This window comes from Miniopterus natalensis, chromosome 15, assembly GCF_054644295.1.
Source record: "Miniopterus natalensis isolate mMinNat1 chromosome 15, mMinNat1.hap1, whole genome shotgun sequence".
NCBI lineage: Eukaryota > Metazoa > Chordata > Mammalia > Chiroptera > Miniopteridae > Miniopterus > Miniopterus natalensis.
In genome coordinates this window covers 20,365,119-20,384,555 of record NC_142095.1, presented here as the reverse complement: position 1 = coordinate 20,384,555, position 19,437 = coordinate 20,365,119, and the positions used below count along the sequence as shown (strand labels likewise).

Below are 19,437 nucleotides of genomic sequence, written 5' to 3'. Positions count from 1 at the left end.
GTGATTTTGGGGGAGATTTTGTTTTTAAACACTGTAGTATAAAAGACCCCATAATTTCCTGAAGAATACAGAAAGGACCTCAGCCTTTATGAAATCTAGAGTATAATTTAATACATGACCCGAACTCCAGAGGACCTGCGCTCAGTACCCAGGCTGGTTCCTCTTTCTGTTAAGACATCGTTACCAGCTATCCTGTGATTTCTGAAATGACACCAAGGCACACCTGCTCCGTATCTTTCCCCCATCCGAGGAAAAGAATACTTCAGAGTGCCTCAGTTCCACTATGATCTGTATCTGTGATTAAAAAACCGGATCTAAAAAGCAATAGGGCGCATTATGGTGTCAGCCCATCTAAAAACAAACAAAAACACACAAGAAAGATGTGTCACCTTTGCTGCGGTTGCTAAGAGAAAATAATAAGTTGTTACAATTTCCAAACTCCAAAGTCCTTTCTACCCTCAGCAGTAACTATTTAGACAGGAATTTATATTCATAAAACATCTCTAAAAGGAGACGGTGGTATTTTTATGGGCCTCGTCTAAAGGCCCCCAATTTTTCTTTTTTAGACCAAACCACAGGAATAATACTATGCTTCCACACTCTTAGAGAGTCATTTTAGACCGAAAGAAAAACTGGCCGAGCAGTAATAGCAGGGCTAGAGAAATTGGAAGCAGAAATCCGCGTGTATTAGAGCGAAGATGTGTAGCTAAAGTTTGAAAAGAAAATGGGAGAATGTTAAAATAATGTGCATAGTAGGGTGGCTGAGCTTTCGGTCTTCAGTGAAAAACAACGAAGGCTCTCCGTTTACTGGGGCAGAATGACATTCATGAAATGACTTTTTATCCCCACCCCCACCAGACTTCCCTGGAAGGTATTTTCCTTTTGTGCGCCGAGCACAACCAATACTTCCCCCCTCCCTGGGGTGCTGGTGCTGCCATCGGACTGTATTTCACAGAAATTTTAACTGGCCAAGAATATCACAGACAGAAACGTGGTAACCGCTTCCTTTTAGAGATAAGAATTTCCTTTTGCTCAATCCATTCACGAGGTACCAGCTTCCTAAGGCAGTTTGGCAAGCTCCAGAAAAACAAAATGAACCTCAGAAAAGGTAGGGGGGGTGGGTAGTGGAAGAGGGTGGTGTAGTGACCACCAGGCTATACTTTTCAGTAATTAAAAAAAGTCTGGAAGGATGGATGAGAACAGGAAGGCTTACTTATGCCTTAATAAGGGAGCATTAGCGTCCAAAGGGCCAGAGCAGACATGATTTATGTGCAATCTGCATGAACTGATTACTTGTAAAATACTCTAGTTGTGCAGATTTAATAGCTGATTTGTACAGAGGCTGCATATTTAACTGCTAAAAAGCCAGCCAGCTGGCATCTGCTTTGACAAAGCAGAAGAAAAGTGGACATGGGAAGCTCCTGAGTACTGGGGACCAGGTAACCCAGGTGGAATGAGCAATGTTACCACAGGAACAGAACTGGAAATAACCCAGAGGCTCGCCAAGTCACTCACTTCCTAAGAAGGACTGAGTGTTTGAGGATCTCCAAGAAGAAACATCTTCCTCAAAAACCCTCTCATTCTTGCTACTCTGTTAGGTAAGTTCTAGCATTAGAGATTCACTCCTTTGAAATCAGAATCACTCTACCTCAGCATCTCCTTGGGAACCACAAATATCTCCATGAGAAGAGCAACAAACTAAGCTCCAGGTAGGCACTAACACTTTAGTGTGATTTAATTTCTCCTCTATAGGATGGGTTCCCTGACAGCAGATAAAAAGGAGAAGGTTAGGCTCAGGCGAGGTTGGGTCAGGTGGTGGTGGTGGAGGAGGTGTGCTGAGGAGCATGAGAGAAACTCTCCCGATTTAAAACTTTGAGTTTCAATCAGCCAGACTTGAAGCCTCTGCCCAAGTTCACCACAAAGGGCACTGTGTCTGTCTCACAGGATGTGATGCAGCTCTAGGCAAATCACCTATGTGATCAGACAAAGAAAAGAGAAACAGCACCAAACAGTATTAAAACTGTAATATCAGTGAATCCTTGGGGTCTCAAACTTTAGAGATTCATTTCTTTGGAGTGTGTGCAACCCTGCTGAAGCAACTGTTCCTAAAGCACAGCTCCCTCTGGAAAGGGAGGCATGTGAAGAAGTTGCTGGCCACCAAAACCTTAGTGTGAATTTGTACCTCTTACTCTTTTGTGTCCAGGACCCTACTACGGGGACACCTGCATTCCTTTCAGTTCATTCCTTCATTCTTCCACGAACCCCTACCCCTGTCAAAATACAGGGTTGTCCTCCCAAAATGTATACTTTAACAGTTGATAGCTCAATTTTGAAAATGAAATGTGTTTTAATAAACGCTGCCTTTATAATTATTCAAAGTGTGTATACATTCTTGGGGACACCCTATAGAAAAGACTTTTATATCATTCCAAAAATACCTATATTCAGTCACTACTAAGCTAAAATAAGTCACAAAAATGTAGTTTACAAAAGGAGGGTAAATAAGATATAATAGTGCCTTACATTACTGTAGAGTTTTATAAACGTGACTGTTCCCAAACTATGCTCACATTCCAGTCCCACAAGACGCTTGGGGCAAAGGTTGGGTAAGGGCCTTTGAGAGGTGGGAAGGGTGAAGCAAACAGCCTTGCCTGCTGCAGGCAAGATGGTTTCTGGCATGGCTATATGTTCCCTCATGTACACATTCAGGCTCATCTTCCTCAGGGGTAAAAGTCTCTAGTAGAGCAGCTGGTATATGATAAATAAGATGGTTTTTAAATGTGGTCTTCCAACCCTTTGGCACTCCTGACATTCAGATGTGGTCTAAATCACCCCCTCTGAATCTGGGCTCCATGACTGCTTGACCAATAGAACATGGCAGAATGACCCAAACTGGAGCATTCACTGCCTGACTGTTGGGATGCCTACTCTTAGAACTCAGCCACCATGCCATGAAGAAGCCCAAGGAGAGGCCCATGTGGAGAGGAAGCAAAAGCCAGAACCAACGTGCCAGCCACCTTATGGGCGAGCCGTCTTGGAAGCTGAGCCTCTGCCTCAGTTAGGCCATGGACAGACACCATGTGGAGCAGAGACAAGCTATTTCCAACAAGACCTGCCAAAAACAAAGATTCCCGAGCAAAATACACCATTATTGCTGTTCTAAGCCTCTAAGTTTTAGGATGGCTCATCATGCAATCTGTAATTTATACCCCAAGTTTGCTCAAAATGACCACGGCCTGCCACCTGCTTGGTCAAGTACTGGTGGAGGTTGGCCTGTATCTAGGGGGCCCTGTTTTAGCCATTTCACCCTTGCGAGGGTTTCTGGGTTGTTTCCAGGTTGGGTTGATGAATAGAGTGGCTATAAACATTCATGAGAAGTTTTTATGAGGCATAACTTTTCTCTTCTCTAGGGTAATACTTAGGAGTAGGGTCAGTTCAGGGTCCTGTTAATGAAGAATGATTCCCTTTACACACTCCGGGTGGCCAGATGCTGACGCCACCAGAGGCATGGTGGAAGATGAGACTCTCTTAGAGACCACTGGATTGGCCCCTCCGTCGCTCTTCACTCTGGGGCATCAGCTCACCAAGAGAAATCATGAGCAGCAGTGCTATTCATGCCTAATTCTCCTTTTGTTGTAGTTGTCTGTTTTTGTAAAGGACACTTGCTAAAAACCACCTGTGTGTGATGAAATTCCCCCAGTGCTTTTCCAACCCCTATAGCTCTGCTCCTCCAAATTCCTACAGCCACTTCACACTGACACCTAATGTAAATCAGGTCACATATTTTTATATGGGAGTTGATCGTCGGATCAGCTTTAATTATTTGGCAATCATTCAGGAGGCTTTTTCTTCTTTTTATATCTTTGTCTTCCTAGAAGACATCCCTGCAGCCATGTGTATGGATCTCTCTAGCATTAAGGTACCAAGAAAAACCATCTAAGAGGCCTTGAAAGGCAGAGGAAAGAGAAGAAGTCTTTTCCCATTTCTATGGTGAGACAGCAGGAAAAGAGTGAAAATATACTTATATTCCTCTAGCAGAAACTGACCCAAAGTCATTAGGAGCCAGATGCTGACTAGGGAGGAAAATAAAGCCATTACCGGGAGGTTCTTGGACCCAACTGCAAGGAGGGGACGTTCGACATTGCAAATGACCAGGTAGCAAAGAGCCCTCAAGCAGTGACATTCTGGAAAACCAACTCTTTCTGAATCAAACCTACAGTGGGGTGTGTCTTTGGTATTTGGTGGACCAGCTTCATGCAAAGACTGTGGGCTCCGTAAGGGAGGGAATTTATGTCCCAAATTCATGCATTCATTCATTCAACGTGCATTTGTTAAGCTCTGCTTTGAGTCTGGTGCTCGATTAGTAAATATAAAAATGGAAAGACCAGGTCTGCCCTCAAGGAGGTGGCAAGTGACAGGAAGAGGAAGACAATGAACAGATGCTCAAAGGTGCAGAAGGGCTGCTGTTCCAGGAGTCTGGGTGGAGTGCGGGGCATTCAGAGAAAATTGCTGCGATATAAACAGAGAGCACATCACCACAGACTTGGTTTCAGAGAAAGCTGATTAGCAATGGGGCATGATGCCCTGTGTCATTTTAAATGTTGAAATTAAAAAAATTTTATTTTAAGAGGATTTCTAATTTGTTTCTGAAATGCTTCCCAAGATGCCCATAAAACACTGGAAAAACCACTTCAAAAAGGATCGCCTCCTTAAAAGATGATTTTTCAGCTAGTGTTTATAAAAACTGGAGTTGAAAGGTTCATTTTTTTCCTATCAACTAGCATGTACATATTTAAATAATGGGGGCAATAAATGTAGTTATATTTTCAAATACAAATTAGTTTCATTAAGAGCGAGCCCTCATTTACCACACTTGCTGCTAATCTGAGGCAAACTGTAAAGCTAATTTTAACAATTGCCAACAGCTCATGACAAGCAACCAGAGACAGGGCAATTATGTGCAATGACGCTGGATACGCTGGCAAACTCATTTTTTATTTCTACACTCAAGTCCCGTGTTTGAAGACTGGAGTGTGTTTATAACATCATTCAGTCACCCAAAGTAAGAACTGATGATCCAAATTTAAAATGTTTTACATAATAGGGATGTCTCTCAACCCAGAAATGTAAATAAAAACTTCAAAATCCTGTGAACTATTCAGATGGTGTCTAATCTTGATATCTTACAAACATAATTGAAGACAGAAACCCAAGGGTGACTAAAATTTACCTGTTGAAAGTGATCCTGATTCAATGCCAAGTAAAAGAACCATCTATAGGAAACAGTATTATTGTATGGTGCCACTTCTTTTTAAAATCCTTACCCTAGGATATGTTTTCTTACTGATTTTAGAGAGAGAGGGGGATGGGGGAGGGAGAAACATCAATCAGTTGCCTCCCATATGCACCTTAACCAGGCATTGAACCTGCAACCTAGGTATATGCCCTGAACTGGAGATGGAACCTGCAACCTTTGGTGTACGGCGCTACATGCCAACCAACTGAGCCACCCAGCTTGGGCTGTATGTTGCGACTTTTAAATGTCTAGGTGTATAACTGTATATAAAAATCCACATTCTTTTTGAAACTGGCAGGACACAGGCCACGATGTTCACGGAACTTTCCTCTGGTTCATGAGATTGTGCATGACATTCTCTATATGGTTGTCTCTATTTTTCAAGTTTTCTATGTGCATTCATTATTTGCCTAGCTGAAAACAAGACGGTGTATCGTAGCTCCCTCCAAGATGAGCCTCAGTAATCCTCCTGGTATTCGTGAGAGGCTCCTTCCCACACTGAATGCAGCTGAAATGAATAGAGCTGGCCTTTGTAGCTGGTAGGATATTGCAGAAATGAGTGTGACTGCCAGGCTAGGTTATAGGAGGCATTTGGGTTCTACCTTGCTTTCTCTTGGATCACTCACTCTGGGGAGCAGCCAGCTGCCCTATTATGAGGATGCTCCATTAACCTTATGGAGAAGTCCCCTGGGGAGGGAACTGAGGCCTCCACACACAGCCAGTACTAACTCAGCACCCCTCTGGAAGCAGACCCCTCAGCTCCAGAATAGCTTTCAACTTGGCTGAGGTCTTAACCACAACTTCAGGAGAGATCCTGAGCTGCTCTGGATTCCTTACTCCCAGAAACCCTGGGAGATAACAAATGTTTACTGTTGTTTTCAGCTGCCAAGTTTGGGAGTAATCTGTTACACAGCAAAAGATAAGGAATACAAAGGGTATTTACATTATCACAATAAAACACTTGCTAACTACCCCACCCCCACCCCCACCCCCACCCCCACCCCCACCCCCACCCCCACCTCGCAGTGGATTTCTTACGCAGACTACCTTTCTGCTGTCATCCTCAGCGAAAACCAACCTTCTCTCAGGAGAATTCTCAGCCCAGCAGCACTGGCCCCGTTGGGAGTCGGTGAGAAATGCAGAACTCAGGCCCCGCCCAGGCCTGTGAATCAGAATCTGCTTTTTAACAAGTAAATCCTTCAAGTCTGAAGCACAGTCAAGTTTGAGAAACCCTGGGCTATGGTTCTCAATCTTGGCTGTTTCTGAGGCCTGATGCCCAAGCATTTCGGGGCAGGGAGCAAGCATTAGTATTTTTTAAAGCCTCCAAAGTGATTCTAACTGGCAGCCAGAATGGAGAATCGCCTCTCTAGGAGCACGCCCAGTCTCTTCGTCACTCCTAACATCTCTGGTCTCCTAGCGCCCAGGCCTCGGTGGGGCCCAGGATCTTCCTTAAGCCTCTTCACCAGGGCTAAGATCACAATCTAGAACATAGCCCTGCTGACTCCCTTCGTTCCACATCCCCCAACTCCTGAGTCTCCCTTCCCAGATCCTCTGCTGCCTCCCAAACACAGGTGGGCCCCTAAATTTCTATCCCCAGCCCTCCTGTCACTCTCCTAAAATTATTTTCATTATAAACCACTGACAACACATGGATAAAGACAGAAAATGAGCCATCCATGTACCCACTGCCTGGATTTAACAAAGGCTTACATTTTACCCTATTTGCCTCACAAGTTTATTTTTTAAGACATCCAACTTTTGGATCCGGTCCTCACGATCTTTCCTTTCTCCCCTATCCTTCTGTCCCCACTCTTACCCTTTTTTCAGTTTACATATAACACCCAGAACAAGTGGCAAGCAAAGGTTCTGACTCTCCGGGTACCTGACATGTAAGTGGCACCCTTAGTGTCTCGGCATGTTTTTCACAGCACTCTCTACACGGAAAACAATACCTACAGTTCTATTTCTTTTTTTTTTTTTTTAAACATATCTTTACTGATTTCAGAGAGAGGAAAGGAGGGGGAGAGAGAGAGATAGAAACATCAATGATGAGAGTGTCACTGATCAGCTGCAGCCCACAACCTGGGCATGTGCCCTGACCGGGAATCGAACCCCGATCTCCTGGATCCTAGGTCGACGCTCAACCGCTGAGCCACGCCCGGCCAGGCTACAGTTCTATTTCTTAAGTAGTCACGTCCAAACAACTTAATAACTATGTCAAACAACTTAGTAGTCTTTTGAAAAAACAGAACACATAAATTGAAAGAAAAAATCTTTTCCTTCATTCTTAAATTACCATATTTATGTACTAATGGGATGTGTGCATCTGTTGGGCACTGAACAACTTCTTAAACCTTGGAATCATCATTTCCTGCTCCATAACTATATTCTTTGCAACCACCCAAAATCCAGCTTTGCAAAGACATGACGTCGTCCAAAGCAACGTGGTGCTAATTTTAACTACGTCAAGCTAGTAGTGAGTGTGGCATCTAACATGTCAAGTACCAAGGTCTTTCCCTCAAAAATACAAAATATCCCTTGCCCACCCCTCCTCCGTGAGTTTCCTGTAGTGCCTTGGGGTGCCTTAGTACACAGAATTTGACTGATTGTGGGGAAGGGGAGACAAGATGATGATGAGGTGTGAGTAGCAAATTTTGGCTATGTTTTGAAGGTAAAAATGGGATTTATTGGTGGACTGGAAATAAAGCATAAAAAGGAGGAGCATTTGACATACCTCTCGGGTTTGAGAACTGAGCAACTGGAAGGCTGGAGGGGCCACCTTCTGAGATGGGCATGGCTATGGGAGAAACAGCTGGGCCAAGGAAGACAGAAGTTTGTTTTAAATTTGTTAGCGCATCCAGGTGGAGGTGGGGTGCGCGGCTGGATGGTTCAGTCCGGAGTTCCAGGGAGAGCTCTCGGGCTTTCAGTAATGTTTCATGTCCCCACGTGACAGCAAACTTCTCAAAGGCGGCAATGACATCTCCTTCATCCCCATCAGCAGCTACCCCAATACCCTGCCCCAACAGATACACGAGGAGTAAAGACACTTATTGTCTGATAAAGGATGGAAAAGGAACTTTGGACTATTTGCCTGTCAGTCTCAAGTTCGCCTTAACAGCAGAGCACAGAGGTTGGGTGCAAATCCTCCAGAGCCACCTGGCCTGGGTTCAAATCCCAGTGTCTTTACCTTGAAGAAACAACCTAACCTCAGTTTTCTCAACTATAAAATGGGGATAATTGCAGAATCTACTTGGAGGGTAGGGATTGAATAAGTTAATATTTAACAGGGCTTAGACGAGCTCAGGCACTCAGAAAAAGCAGTATAAATGTTAACTACTATAAGTACTATTACCAGCAGGACTTGTGACCCATTTTAGCCTGCCTGTACCTACAATTACACCACACTGAAAACACTGCTTATAAGGTGTCCCCAAACACCAGAAAAATCCCCAAAAAGACTTCTCTAAGTTAATGAAGTGTTTAAATGAACAGTCTGACTGCTTGTATGTGTTATTTCCAAAATTTGGTGATACACGATACAGTCAAGTTCCACTAACCAGAGGCTGTGAATAGCCTAATCTCTTTCCATCCAACTTTTACGGATAATGTCTATTACAACAATTTCTCCAAATCTGGAGAATTTGGGAGATATTGCATAAAACCTGAATGGTTTCTCAAAAAGTATTTCCTCAGAGTGAAATACAAAGCAGGGAGTTTCAAAACACACGCGCACACGCACACGCACACGCACCAGTGGAAGCTGATAATCCTCTCCAAAGAATCCGTGCCGGCAATCAAGGGGTCTGCCTACGCAACAACAAAATGGGACATTTTAGTTGTAAATGCCAAAGAAAGCTGCCAGTGAAGTGCAGCGGGCTTCCAGGTTGGAAAAGTGTGGAAACATCTAATACCATTGTACAAAGTAGCTTCAAAGTTGGTCAGTACCAAACAGGCTGAGCAAAACAGAGTTGATGTTGATTTTCCACCTCTGGCTGGTCTCGGTTCCCTGCCCCTCAGGGCTGGTGTCCCCTTCCCTTGGGACTTGATTCTGGAATCGGGCACAGCACAGAGGAGAAAGCCACGGCCCCATCCCCCACTGTCCTGCCCAGCCAGGACACAGAAGCCGCCAGCCCTGTCCAGCACTCCCTACACCGCAGGGGCAGGCCAGCCTAGCAACACCCCAGAATGAAGCCTTTAAGTACCCCAAATGGTGTCTCCTCCACCTCAGTCTTGGCAGGTAGCCATCACGCATAGAATGCGACCTGATTTTCTAGCTCTTTGGTTCTGGCCCTGCTGAGAGCGATTTTTCTTCCTGAATTCAGCCCAGGTAGGGAGTAAGCCACACAAATGCATATTTAAAAGCTAGACCGAGTTCTTATTTGGAGAGCAAAGAATTAACAGGGCTCAAGCAGTGGCCATGGCTTGCCTGCTGTACCGATCTTTTCAGAGAAAGCATCTTGGTAAAATATGCAATGATAATAACGAAAGCCCCTGTGGGACCCAGGAGGAAAAAAAACACAACCCTCCAATTTATGTAAAAAACTGAATGTGAACGAGAGGAAAGATCACACACACAACCTTTAAAAGGTAAACATAAAAGAAAATCTGGCTAAATTTATCTCTGTCAGTAAAAAAGTTAGCCTAAGCCTTAGCCATGTGTGTTGCCAATTCTTAAACTGAAATTAAAAAGAGAATGCTTACTATAGAGTAGCACTACCAAACTTCTAGCGATAACGAAAAATGTCTGCACCGTCCCAATTCAGCAGCCAATAACCCATGCAGAGTGCTTGGAAGGTGGCTAGCGAGGCTGCGGAACTGGATTTTTTCTTTTATTTCACTTGAATTCACTTCCATTTAAATGTAAACAGCTACAGGTAGCTAGTGGCTACTGTATTGGACAGCTCAGCTACAGACACTCAAACCAAACAGCTGGCAATGTCATTTCCTACAATAAAATTACAATCGTAATCAATCAATAGTATCTTAAATTGTCACCAAAATTAGTAACCTCTATACAGGCCCCAGCTGCCCCACACTCAGCAAGCTTAAAACAAAAAGAAAAAAGGCTAAAGACAGTGATTCCAGTGTGTCATTGCTTGTGACTTTGTTCCGCCTACCCAGTTTACATCTTTGTCATACTATGGCTCTGCGTATTTGGGAAATCGGTGCTTGTAGAAGGAAAATGCATTTGCGAAACCAGAATGTCACGGTCTCTCCCCTTAAAGTCTGGGAAATATCAAAATGTGAACTTAGGGCAACTTACTTAACCCCGCTAAGCTTCAGTTTCCTCGAGGCTAAAGAGCAGATAATAATAGTGCTGGCCTCTCAAGAGGATTAAATTCAGAGAATACAGCAGGTAGAGTGCCTAAAAGTGCTGGCAAAGAGTAAGCACTTGGCAAGTGGTCACTATAATGATTATTTTGTGAATAACAATAGTAAAATCTGTAATAAAATAAGAACTGTGCTACTACCATGAAAGTTTATAGTCAGCAAAGTTTTCCTAGGCCCAGTCACCTTGAACCTGTTTCCCAGGCCATGGCAAAGTGGCATCCAGTAAAATATGTCTGGGGCCCTGACATCTTGACACTCACCGTCAACCTCTAGAGAGACACTCACCGAGATGGGTACCGGGAGTCACAACATCATTTAGCCAACATCTGTTGTGCCCCTACTTGTGTGGCAGGCACGTGCTTGGCTATGGACGAAAACAGTCCCCAGAGTGCAATGTCTCAAGACTCTACATCATCTGCAAAGCTTGATCTCCACTGGGGAGATCACCTTGGGGAGATGTAAAAATTTCATCCTGGGGTCCCTAGCAGGCAGGGAGGCTCAATTCCTGTTTCCTGGACCAGTCAAGCCAGGATCAGCTGCTGGCCCACAGAGAAGGACCGAGGTATAAGGGGACCTGAGGGGAACCAGCCCATTTTTCTCAGGCGGGACAATAAGGGGGGTGTTGACAGGCCATGTTTTCACTGACAGGCCAAATCACTTTAACAGGAAAGCTGTTCTCTGAGCCTTCAAAAAGCCAAATCCGATCTTCCTCACAAAGCAAACACAACCCCTTTCAGCAAGCTGCCCAAGCCGGTGAAATCCAACGGACTCCCCCCCAAGTTCACATCAACCAGACCAACATGGCAGAAATCCCCCAGGAGTTTCCAAGCACAAGTTTAGTGGAATTCTGTGGGGTTAGGGGTTATTTTTCTTTATATAGAAAGCACTCAGTCAATCTTCTTTCACAACCAAGTGTACATTCCCCTATGGAATTTCCTTCTCTTGAAGATTTCTAAAAACAAAACATTCATCTGATCGTCTGCAATCATTTAAGTTAAACCCACTTACTGGAAGAGTTGGGGAGTTCTCACAGCTCTTCCACCTATGAAAACAACACGTTCCAGACTGCCTCAGGTGGTCCCAAGTTCTGGGTCCCTCTGGCCCCAGAAGGGCACTAAGTCAAACCATGCTCTTGACCCGGGGATAGGAAAACCAGGTTGCAGTATCTGGATCTCATAGTTGTATTCTTGGCTGGTGGGAATGTAAAATGGTATAAGCATGTTGGGAAAAGGTCTGGCAATTTTTTAGAAGGTTCTATGACCCTTCCACTCCTAGGCATTTACCCACAGGAAATGAGAACTGATGTCCCTAGGAAGACTTGTATGCAAATATTCATAGAAGCTTTATCCACAATACCCCTCAAAACTGGGAATAAGTCATGTGTCCATCAACAAGGAGTATATATATAAACAAACCGTGGCGTAGACATAACCTGAATATAACTCAGCGATAAAAAAAGACCAAATGACTGAATATTCAACATGGATAAATCTCAAACACATGCTGAGTGAAAGAAGCTTTACACAGTCCTGTAGAATTCCACTTACATGAAGTTCAAGAACAGGTTAAAGGAACCTAGAGTGAGAAAAAATCAGGGCAGTGGTTGGCACTGAAAGGGTGGAGACAGGGACTGACTGGGAATTGAGATGAAGGAACTCTCTGGGGTGATAGTAATAGTCTCTATCTTGATAGAGACTAGGGTTATACATACAGGTGTGATAAGCTGTCAAAACATTAAGCATATGTTACTCTCAAGATTTTTGCATTTCACTATATGTATATAAATTTTACCTTAAGAAAATCATGAACATATATTGAACTCTAACTAATAAAATGTGTGCTGAAATATTCAGGAGTGACCTGTATCAAAGTCTGTAATTTATTATGAAATGAATAAAACAGTAAGTCAAACCAGTGATGGATAAAGGATTGAAGAGATGAGGAGATGTGTGATTAAACCCATATAGCAACATTACAGGCCCTAGGTGTGGGTGTTTGGATGGTCACGGCTTTTGCAACTTTTCTACATTTTCTAAAATGAGATGCGCAGGGGAAAGAGTCACAGTGCCCTCTCCTTCGCCCGTCAAGTCAGAAATCTGGCAAGGCACCCATGCCCACCGAGCCATGGCCCCACATCATTTCAGTGCTGCTGAAAAGTGAAGACTGCAAGAGCACGAGTAGCTTTACAGGAACTCACATCACTCATGCCAAAGATTTTCTGCCTGTGTCCCTACAGACAAAGCATTTATTTGAATGTAAGCCAAAAATTCCTTCTCGAGAGGGAGAAATAGGACACACTGACTTGTATTCCCAATTTGTTCTCCTTCAATTCCTGCACTAAATCCATTAGCTAACTGCACAGCACTCTACTTCCATTTGCCCCATGTCCATGCAGCCAAAAAACAAACAAAGAAAAACCAACCCCACGACCTGTTATACAAATGCAGCCAGAGGGTGATGGCCCAGCACTCAGGCCAGAGACCCCACTGAAGGCCAAAGAGGATGCAGAGCTCCTCTGAGGTTAAAGTGATTTCACTGAGGTTAGCACGCACATGCACCAAGAGCCCCAAACAGCTTGTTGCTTAATCCCTCTGTGGGGTTTGGTGACATCTGGGGTCACTTGAACTTAGTAGGGAATTCAGCTGTTCAAAAGTACAAATTAGGACTCCCGGTGGCTAGGGACACGTGGGGTGCATAGCCGCCCTGCACACAGACCCAGAGGTCGCTCACATTATGCCGGTCTTCCTTCCTGGCAGGGCCTCACTTATCCTGAGATGACACACAATGGCAGGGGCTGGAAGACGCCTAGCCTGACTGCCAGCCCAGCATCTGAAAACAGCTGTACCAATTACAAGAAGAGACTGTTGCTGGAAACCAGGGCAACCACTCAAATATAAGGATTTGTGCCAGACTTAAAAAAAAAATACTTTTTGTTTGTTTGTCTTTAAGCCCCCTAACAAACTCACTGACACCACCCAGCGTCCCTGGGAACTATCCACAAGCACACAGGGCAGCCCAGCGTGTGCAACAGGGAGGCAAGCGGGAGCGCGCCTGGGTTTAGCACCTTGGCCTCCACGCTGTTCTCCTGCCAAAGACGGCGATACCCTAGGTGAGGGGCAAGAGCCCCGCCGGGAGGAGAGGGTGCGCGCCTGACAAGTGGTTTCCTGAAATACACGCCGCCGCCACCCCACCCTGACCCAGACCCACCCTGACGTCCCTGGAGCCTAGGAAAGTGGTTAGGAACGGGGAAGAAACCCCCCTACAAAGGGGAAATGCCCGTTTCCAGCGGTGGGGACTCCCCGAGTCCTGAGACTCCGAGCTCCCAGCGGCTGCGGCGCATCCTCCCAACGTGCAGCACGTCTGCTCCCACCCACCCATGGTTCATTCCTGCCCTGGGAGCAAACCCACCGGCGAGGGCGCAAGCAGAAGGGCCGCGGAGCCGCCTCCACGCCACCCCACCCCGCCCCGCCTCGCTCCCTCCTGACCCTGGACTCCGCGGCCAGCTCCCGCCCGGTCTTTGCAGAGGGCTCCCTGCAGCCCTGTCCTAACCCACCTGTAGCCTGGCAGCTTCCCCCTGCTTCCTTCCCAGGCGTCCCGGAGCCTAACGCCCACGACCTCCAACAGACTGCTCTGGGTGCCGCTCCGCACAGCCCGCTGGGGTGATTTTTTTTTTTTTTTCCCCCTAAAAAGTTGGCCAAAGACTGCTGTGTCTCATGGATCGGGCTCGACCCCATCCAAACCCCGGCCGGAGGCGCGGGGAGGCTGAAGGGGTTGCGTTTGGGGAGGTGAGAGGAGGAACCCTCTGGCAGCCCGGGGGCCTGGGAAGCACGCCCCAGCTCGGGCAACCTGCAGGGAGGCGCCACGCGGGGCTGCCCCGGTCCACCCGGGTCCTGTCGGGGGGCCAAATGGAGGGGTTCGTGCCCGCCTACACCCCCAGCCCTGCCGCGCGCCCACCTACCGTTCGGAACTAGCAGACGAGAAGGCGCGGGTACGGGCTCCCCGAGACAGTGTTCCGTCCCGGGAGGAAAGTTTGTGCCATGCAGAGGAGGCGGCTCGGAGAAGGCGTGGGCACCCGTGGGTGGGGCGGGGGCGGCGCCGCGGTGTGCTCTCGCGTCTGTCCCCAGGCGATCGGTGCGTCCGTCGGAGCCCGCGGCCGCCGCGCTCCCGCTCTCTGCGCCCTGCGCCCGGCGCGCTCCGGCTCCAGTCCCGACGCGCCCCCGTCGCCGCCGCTGCGCGTCCGCCGGCTACACTTCCTCTTCCTCTGAACTCATGTGCAAAATATGCTGCGCTGCATCTTCGGGGAAAGCCTCGCTGCCCCTTGCAGCCGCCGGGGGAGTGGCGGGCCCGCCCCGCGAGCCTCCGCGCTCCGCGCCGCTGCCTCCGCCACGCGGCGGGCAACCTGGGCGCGTCACGCGCGCGGTCCGGCCAGCGACCCTTGGTGGCCCTCAGCGCCGAGGTTCGAAGCTCACGCGCCCACCCTCTCGCCTCCTCCTAACCAAGGCTGTATGCGTCGAGAGCGCACGCGGGGTGCTGGGATCCCTCAAATTTTGGTATGGGATGCTGGAGGGCAACTGCCACCAAGGTACTGATGGCTAGGAGGTGGGAGGATCGTGAAGAGTGGGCGATTCCGCCTCCCCATTCCACAGGTGGGCCCATCCCCTGGTGGCCCCGGTGCTGCCTAAGTTATTTTGGGGGGGTTAGTGCTTAGGGAGAGGGATCATGCCACGGTCTCCTTGCCACGCCCTATTCCACCTACTTTGGGTGTCCAGAAGGTTTGAGAAGATCTGGGGAACCATTTGTCCTCAACTTTAGGCTGCCCAAGAAGGAAATTATATAAATATAGAGCTAGGCCAGGGCTACTTAAGTAAAGTGAAGATGAGGGGCAGTGAGCGCATTATTTTAAAATGTCTTCTTGGAACTATTTAAACAAAGCAAAACTATAGTGTAGTGATTAAGAGCAGGAACCCTAGAGCCACACAGACAGATTGGCCTCCTCGCCTCCCAATGTACTGTGTGACTTGGATAAGTAACTTAACTGCTCTGGGCTTGTTTCCTCATTTGTCAAACAGCACTTCCTCCTGGGTTTTGTACGTAAAGTGTTTAAGAAGCATTCAATAATTTAGCTATTACCATTGTTGTAATTATTATAAATATTAATATAAGAGTACTGTAAGAGACAGCAGATATAATCAAATTAACTACCTACATTTTCTGGTTTCACAAAGAGGGGGCCTTAGGCATTGGAGTACACAGGGTAGAGGGCTGGATTCAGCTCCAACAGTGTTATAATGAGCTCCCTCTGGTACTAATAACACCTCCCCAGGGGCTAAGGAAGTGCTATTTTGTTAAAAGGAATTCTTGTTACCGGAGCTTCTCAGAGATTTTCTTCTATGTTTTTCTTTTTCCGTACCCATCCCAGTTCCCTTTTCCTTCCCTCTCCTCCCACCAGGGTTTTTGTTTTTTGCCCCTTTCCCTTTCTACCCCACCACTTGCCGGCATCGGTCTCCACCACCTCCAATCTCCCCAACTGTCTGTCCTCCCTTGGCTTGCCATCTTGTAGAAAATCCAGGTCCAAGTAGTAGTTTGTGGGGGTGATGGTTTGGAACACCCACCTATGAGGTCAGAGAGAGAGGAAGGGAGAGGGAGAGAAACATTGATGAAAGACATTGATCAGCTGCCTCCTGCATGCCCCCTACTGGTGATTGAGCCCCATAACCTGAGCATGTGCCCTGACAGAAATCGAACCAAGGACCTCTTGATGCATGGGACAATACTCAACCAACTGAGCCACACCAGCTGGGCAAAGGGAGGGATCTTTATGATATTTTCTTGAAAGCTCCAGGTGTTACAAGGCAGGGCTCATCTGAAATCTTTCTGATCCTTTCATGATCTGTGCAATGAAGAAAAAAAACAAAAACATTTATAGCTGTTAACCAGTTTAAAAAAAAACAAAAACAAGATAAAGAGGAAAAGGGGAAATGCAGCATAAGTTGGTTGTGGTTGGAGGAAGAGGCTGATTTCCTTGCAGAAAACCATTTCAACTCTGTAAAATTTTTGCACCTAATTTGTTTTTAACACCAGGTCGTTGGGGTTAATAAGTTATTCTGATTGTTTTCATTTTCCTCCACTCAGTATTTTCCTGAGTACTAACAGTCTGCAAATGTTTTAAATGTCTTTTTGCCCTGCTTGGATCTGCATTTTTTTAGGGCTCCTAGAACTCTCAACCATTCCCCTTAGATATTCTGACACTTCCTACCTGGTACATGGCAGGTGTTCAATAAACATAGATAGAATGAATGGATGAGTCAATAGCATCCAGATCTTTTAAGGCTCTGTGTAACCTACACTGAACAGTTATCTGGAGTATTCTAGTATTCTGATTCACTTTCACCTGGCATATCCAATGAGGAACCACCATTGGGTTCATTCGTGTTGCGTAAAGGTCAACCTGGATTTTCTACTTGGCTGTCATGGACTGGCCAGCCAGGGGATAGACCCTGGCCAGTCAGGGGATAGACTCTGGGCAGCTAGGCCTCACCTCTGACTGACCTCCCCTACCCAGCGTCAACCCCAAAGATGCTGGAACCGTATCCTGGTGGGTTACCTTGGTAACCTCACAATGTCATCTGTTAGAATGTCCTAGGGCGGCAGCTTTTAATTCTATCACAGCGGTCTCATCGGGGGTCATGTAATAGTGCTGTTTTTCCTGTGCTCACACTTCCTCCCCCTATGATTTAACACTAAGTACTTGGGGAGGGAGCTGAACACGGGGAAAACCAAGTTATTATAGCACGACAGGTCACAGATGGCCCCAGAACTGGGATCCCCAGTGTTCGCAGTCGATAAAACACAGGCCCCGAGTTAATGGGGAAGCTGGTTCTCCTCACACACCCTGTGGAAAGGAGGGGAGTTAAGCCAGCCTGGGCAAGCGTAAGAAGCAGCTGTGGCCAGATTGTACAATTCTTGTAAAAGCTGGGTTACAGGAGCCCCCCCTTCCCCCCACTGGAACAATTCTCTCTCTAGGCTTCAGCAGCATCACCCACTCTGGAGATGATTATGGCCATAGCTACCAGCCGCCAGAACAGTTTTGCTGCATCCTAGCTATGCAGAAGCTTGGAGGAAGGGGAGTCCCAGCTAACCTATTCTGCCCACCTTCTTCCAGCCTCCCAAACCCCCGCCCCACAGTTTCACCACACTCAGCCCTCCCCTCCAATTTAGATTAAAATAACTCAGTCTCCTGTTATTCTGTAGACAGTATTATGCAGCAAACGGGCCCATCAAAAGCTTCAGAACCTGAAGAGCGATTGTCCTCATTGTTTATTAACGATGCCATGAAACCCACATCTTGTACAGGGCAGCTGAATAGCAACATTTCAGGACTGCTGAAAGAGATAAGTAAACTCATATATGTCCCAGAGGTACAAAAATTATTCATCTTTATCATCACGGTTAATATTTTAAGTGGGTTTACAGCCTCAGTGAGATCACAGTTTGGCCATCTGCTCCATACTAAATGGCTGCAGGAAGCTGGCCCCAATAGGGCGACACTCATTCCTATGGGGAGACTGGTGGCAGAGACCCGAGTTCTGTGACCCAGAGTCAATCGTCTGGAAGGAACCCTTTACCCTTTGTTCGCTGTGACAGGCAGAGCCCTCACAGAGACACCCTGGCCAGACCATGGTGCCCCTGGTCCCAATGGGGCAGGTGTCCCAACATGCCCTGTACCTCCCTCAGCAGTGTGGAAGTGTGAGTTGGGATGGGAGCAGGGAGTTGGTAGGGTACTTTGTATGTGCTGTGCTCATTGATCGGCCAAGGCCAGGGACTTTTGTCTGAAGTGTAGTCAAACTAATACACTGCAAATGCTACCCACGGCCATCACTAATTTGAGATGTTCATTATTGCCCAATGTTCCATTAATCTATTACCCCTACCCCCCAAAAATACATTGTTATTTTGCTCTTGAATCTGCTCTCATTTTATCTCTGAATTCCCAGTCTGTCAAACAGGCAGTTCAGGGGAGCGGGGCCCTCCTGTGGCTGAGATAGAATGTGCTCTCTGGAGCAAAGCCATGAGAGACCGAATTTCAGGATCTAGTGTGAAGCCCTCCTATTGGCAGCCTTGTTTCCCTCACGCAACCCAGGAACCCTCTGGCTTTGCCAGAAGCCATCCACATCCACACCCCTTCACTGTTTATTCCATTCATGGAACATATCTATTTACTTGCATTTGTGAACAAAGTTTATTTCCAGAGATAGGAAATATATATACATGGATATATAGGAACCTTACATATTCCACAAATGTCAAAAAGGAGATTGTAGAAATATATTATCAAATAAATGGTAGGATAATATTTTGATATATTAATGGATGTGATTACCCTTCCATCACCGCTACTTCTCTTTCCCCACTGTACTTCGTTTCTGAAAGGGGGGAGAGGGAGAGAGAGGAAAAAAACAACATCGATGTGAGAGAGAAACATTGACTGGTTGCCTCCCACACGTGTCCTGGCCAAGGAGCAGACCTGCAACCTGGGTTTGTGCCCTGACCAGGAATGGAACCCACCACCTTCTGGTGTAGGGGACTGTGTTCCAGCCAACTGAGCCACACTGGCCAGAGCCCGCTGCATTTCTTGTTACACTGTACCAACCCTCTTCCCATCCATTTAGACACCCAGAGAAGACAGTTTGCCACATGGCAGAGTTAGCATGATAATACCAGAAAAAAAAGAGTCAAATTCTTGGCTTTGGAGCTTTCAAAAGTCAAGGTCCAAATATAAAATGAAAAAGATAAGGAAAACATGAAATCAA

General features: G+C 46.6%; 1 protein-coding gene across 1 annotated transcript in view; it reads right to left on the bottom strand.

The window, feature by feature from the left end:
* RFTN1 (raftlin, lipid raft linker 1) overlaps positions 1-14,665 on the bottom strand; it is a 167,549-nt gene extending 152,884 nt beyond the window's left edge. The window contains exon 1 of the mRNA XM_016209276.2: positions 14,586-14,665. The gene's annotated coding sequence lies outside the window, so the exon portion shown is untranslated. The remainder of the gene's footprint in view (positions 1-14,585) is intronic.
* Between the last annotated feature and the right edge of the window lie 4,772 nt (positions 14,666-19,437).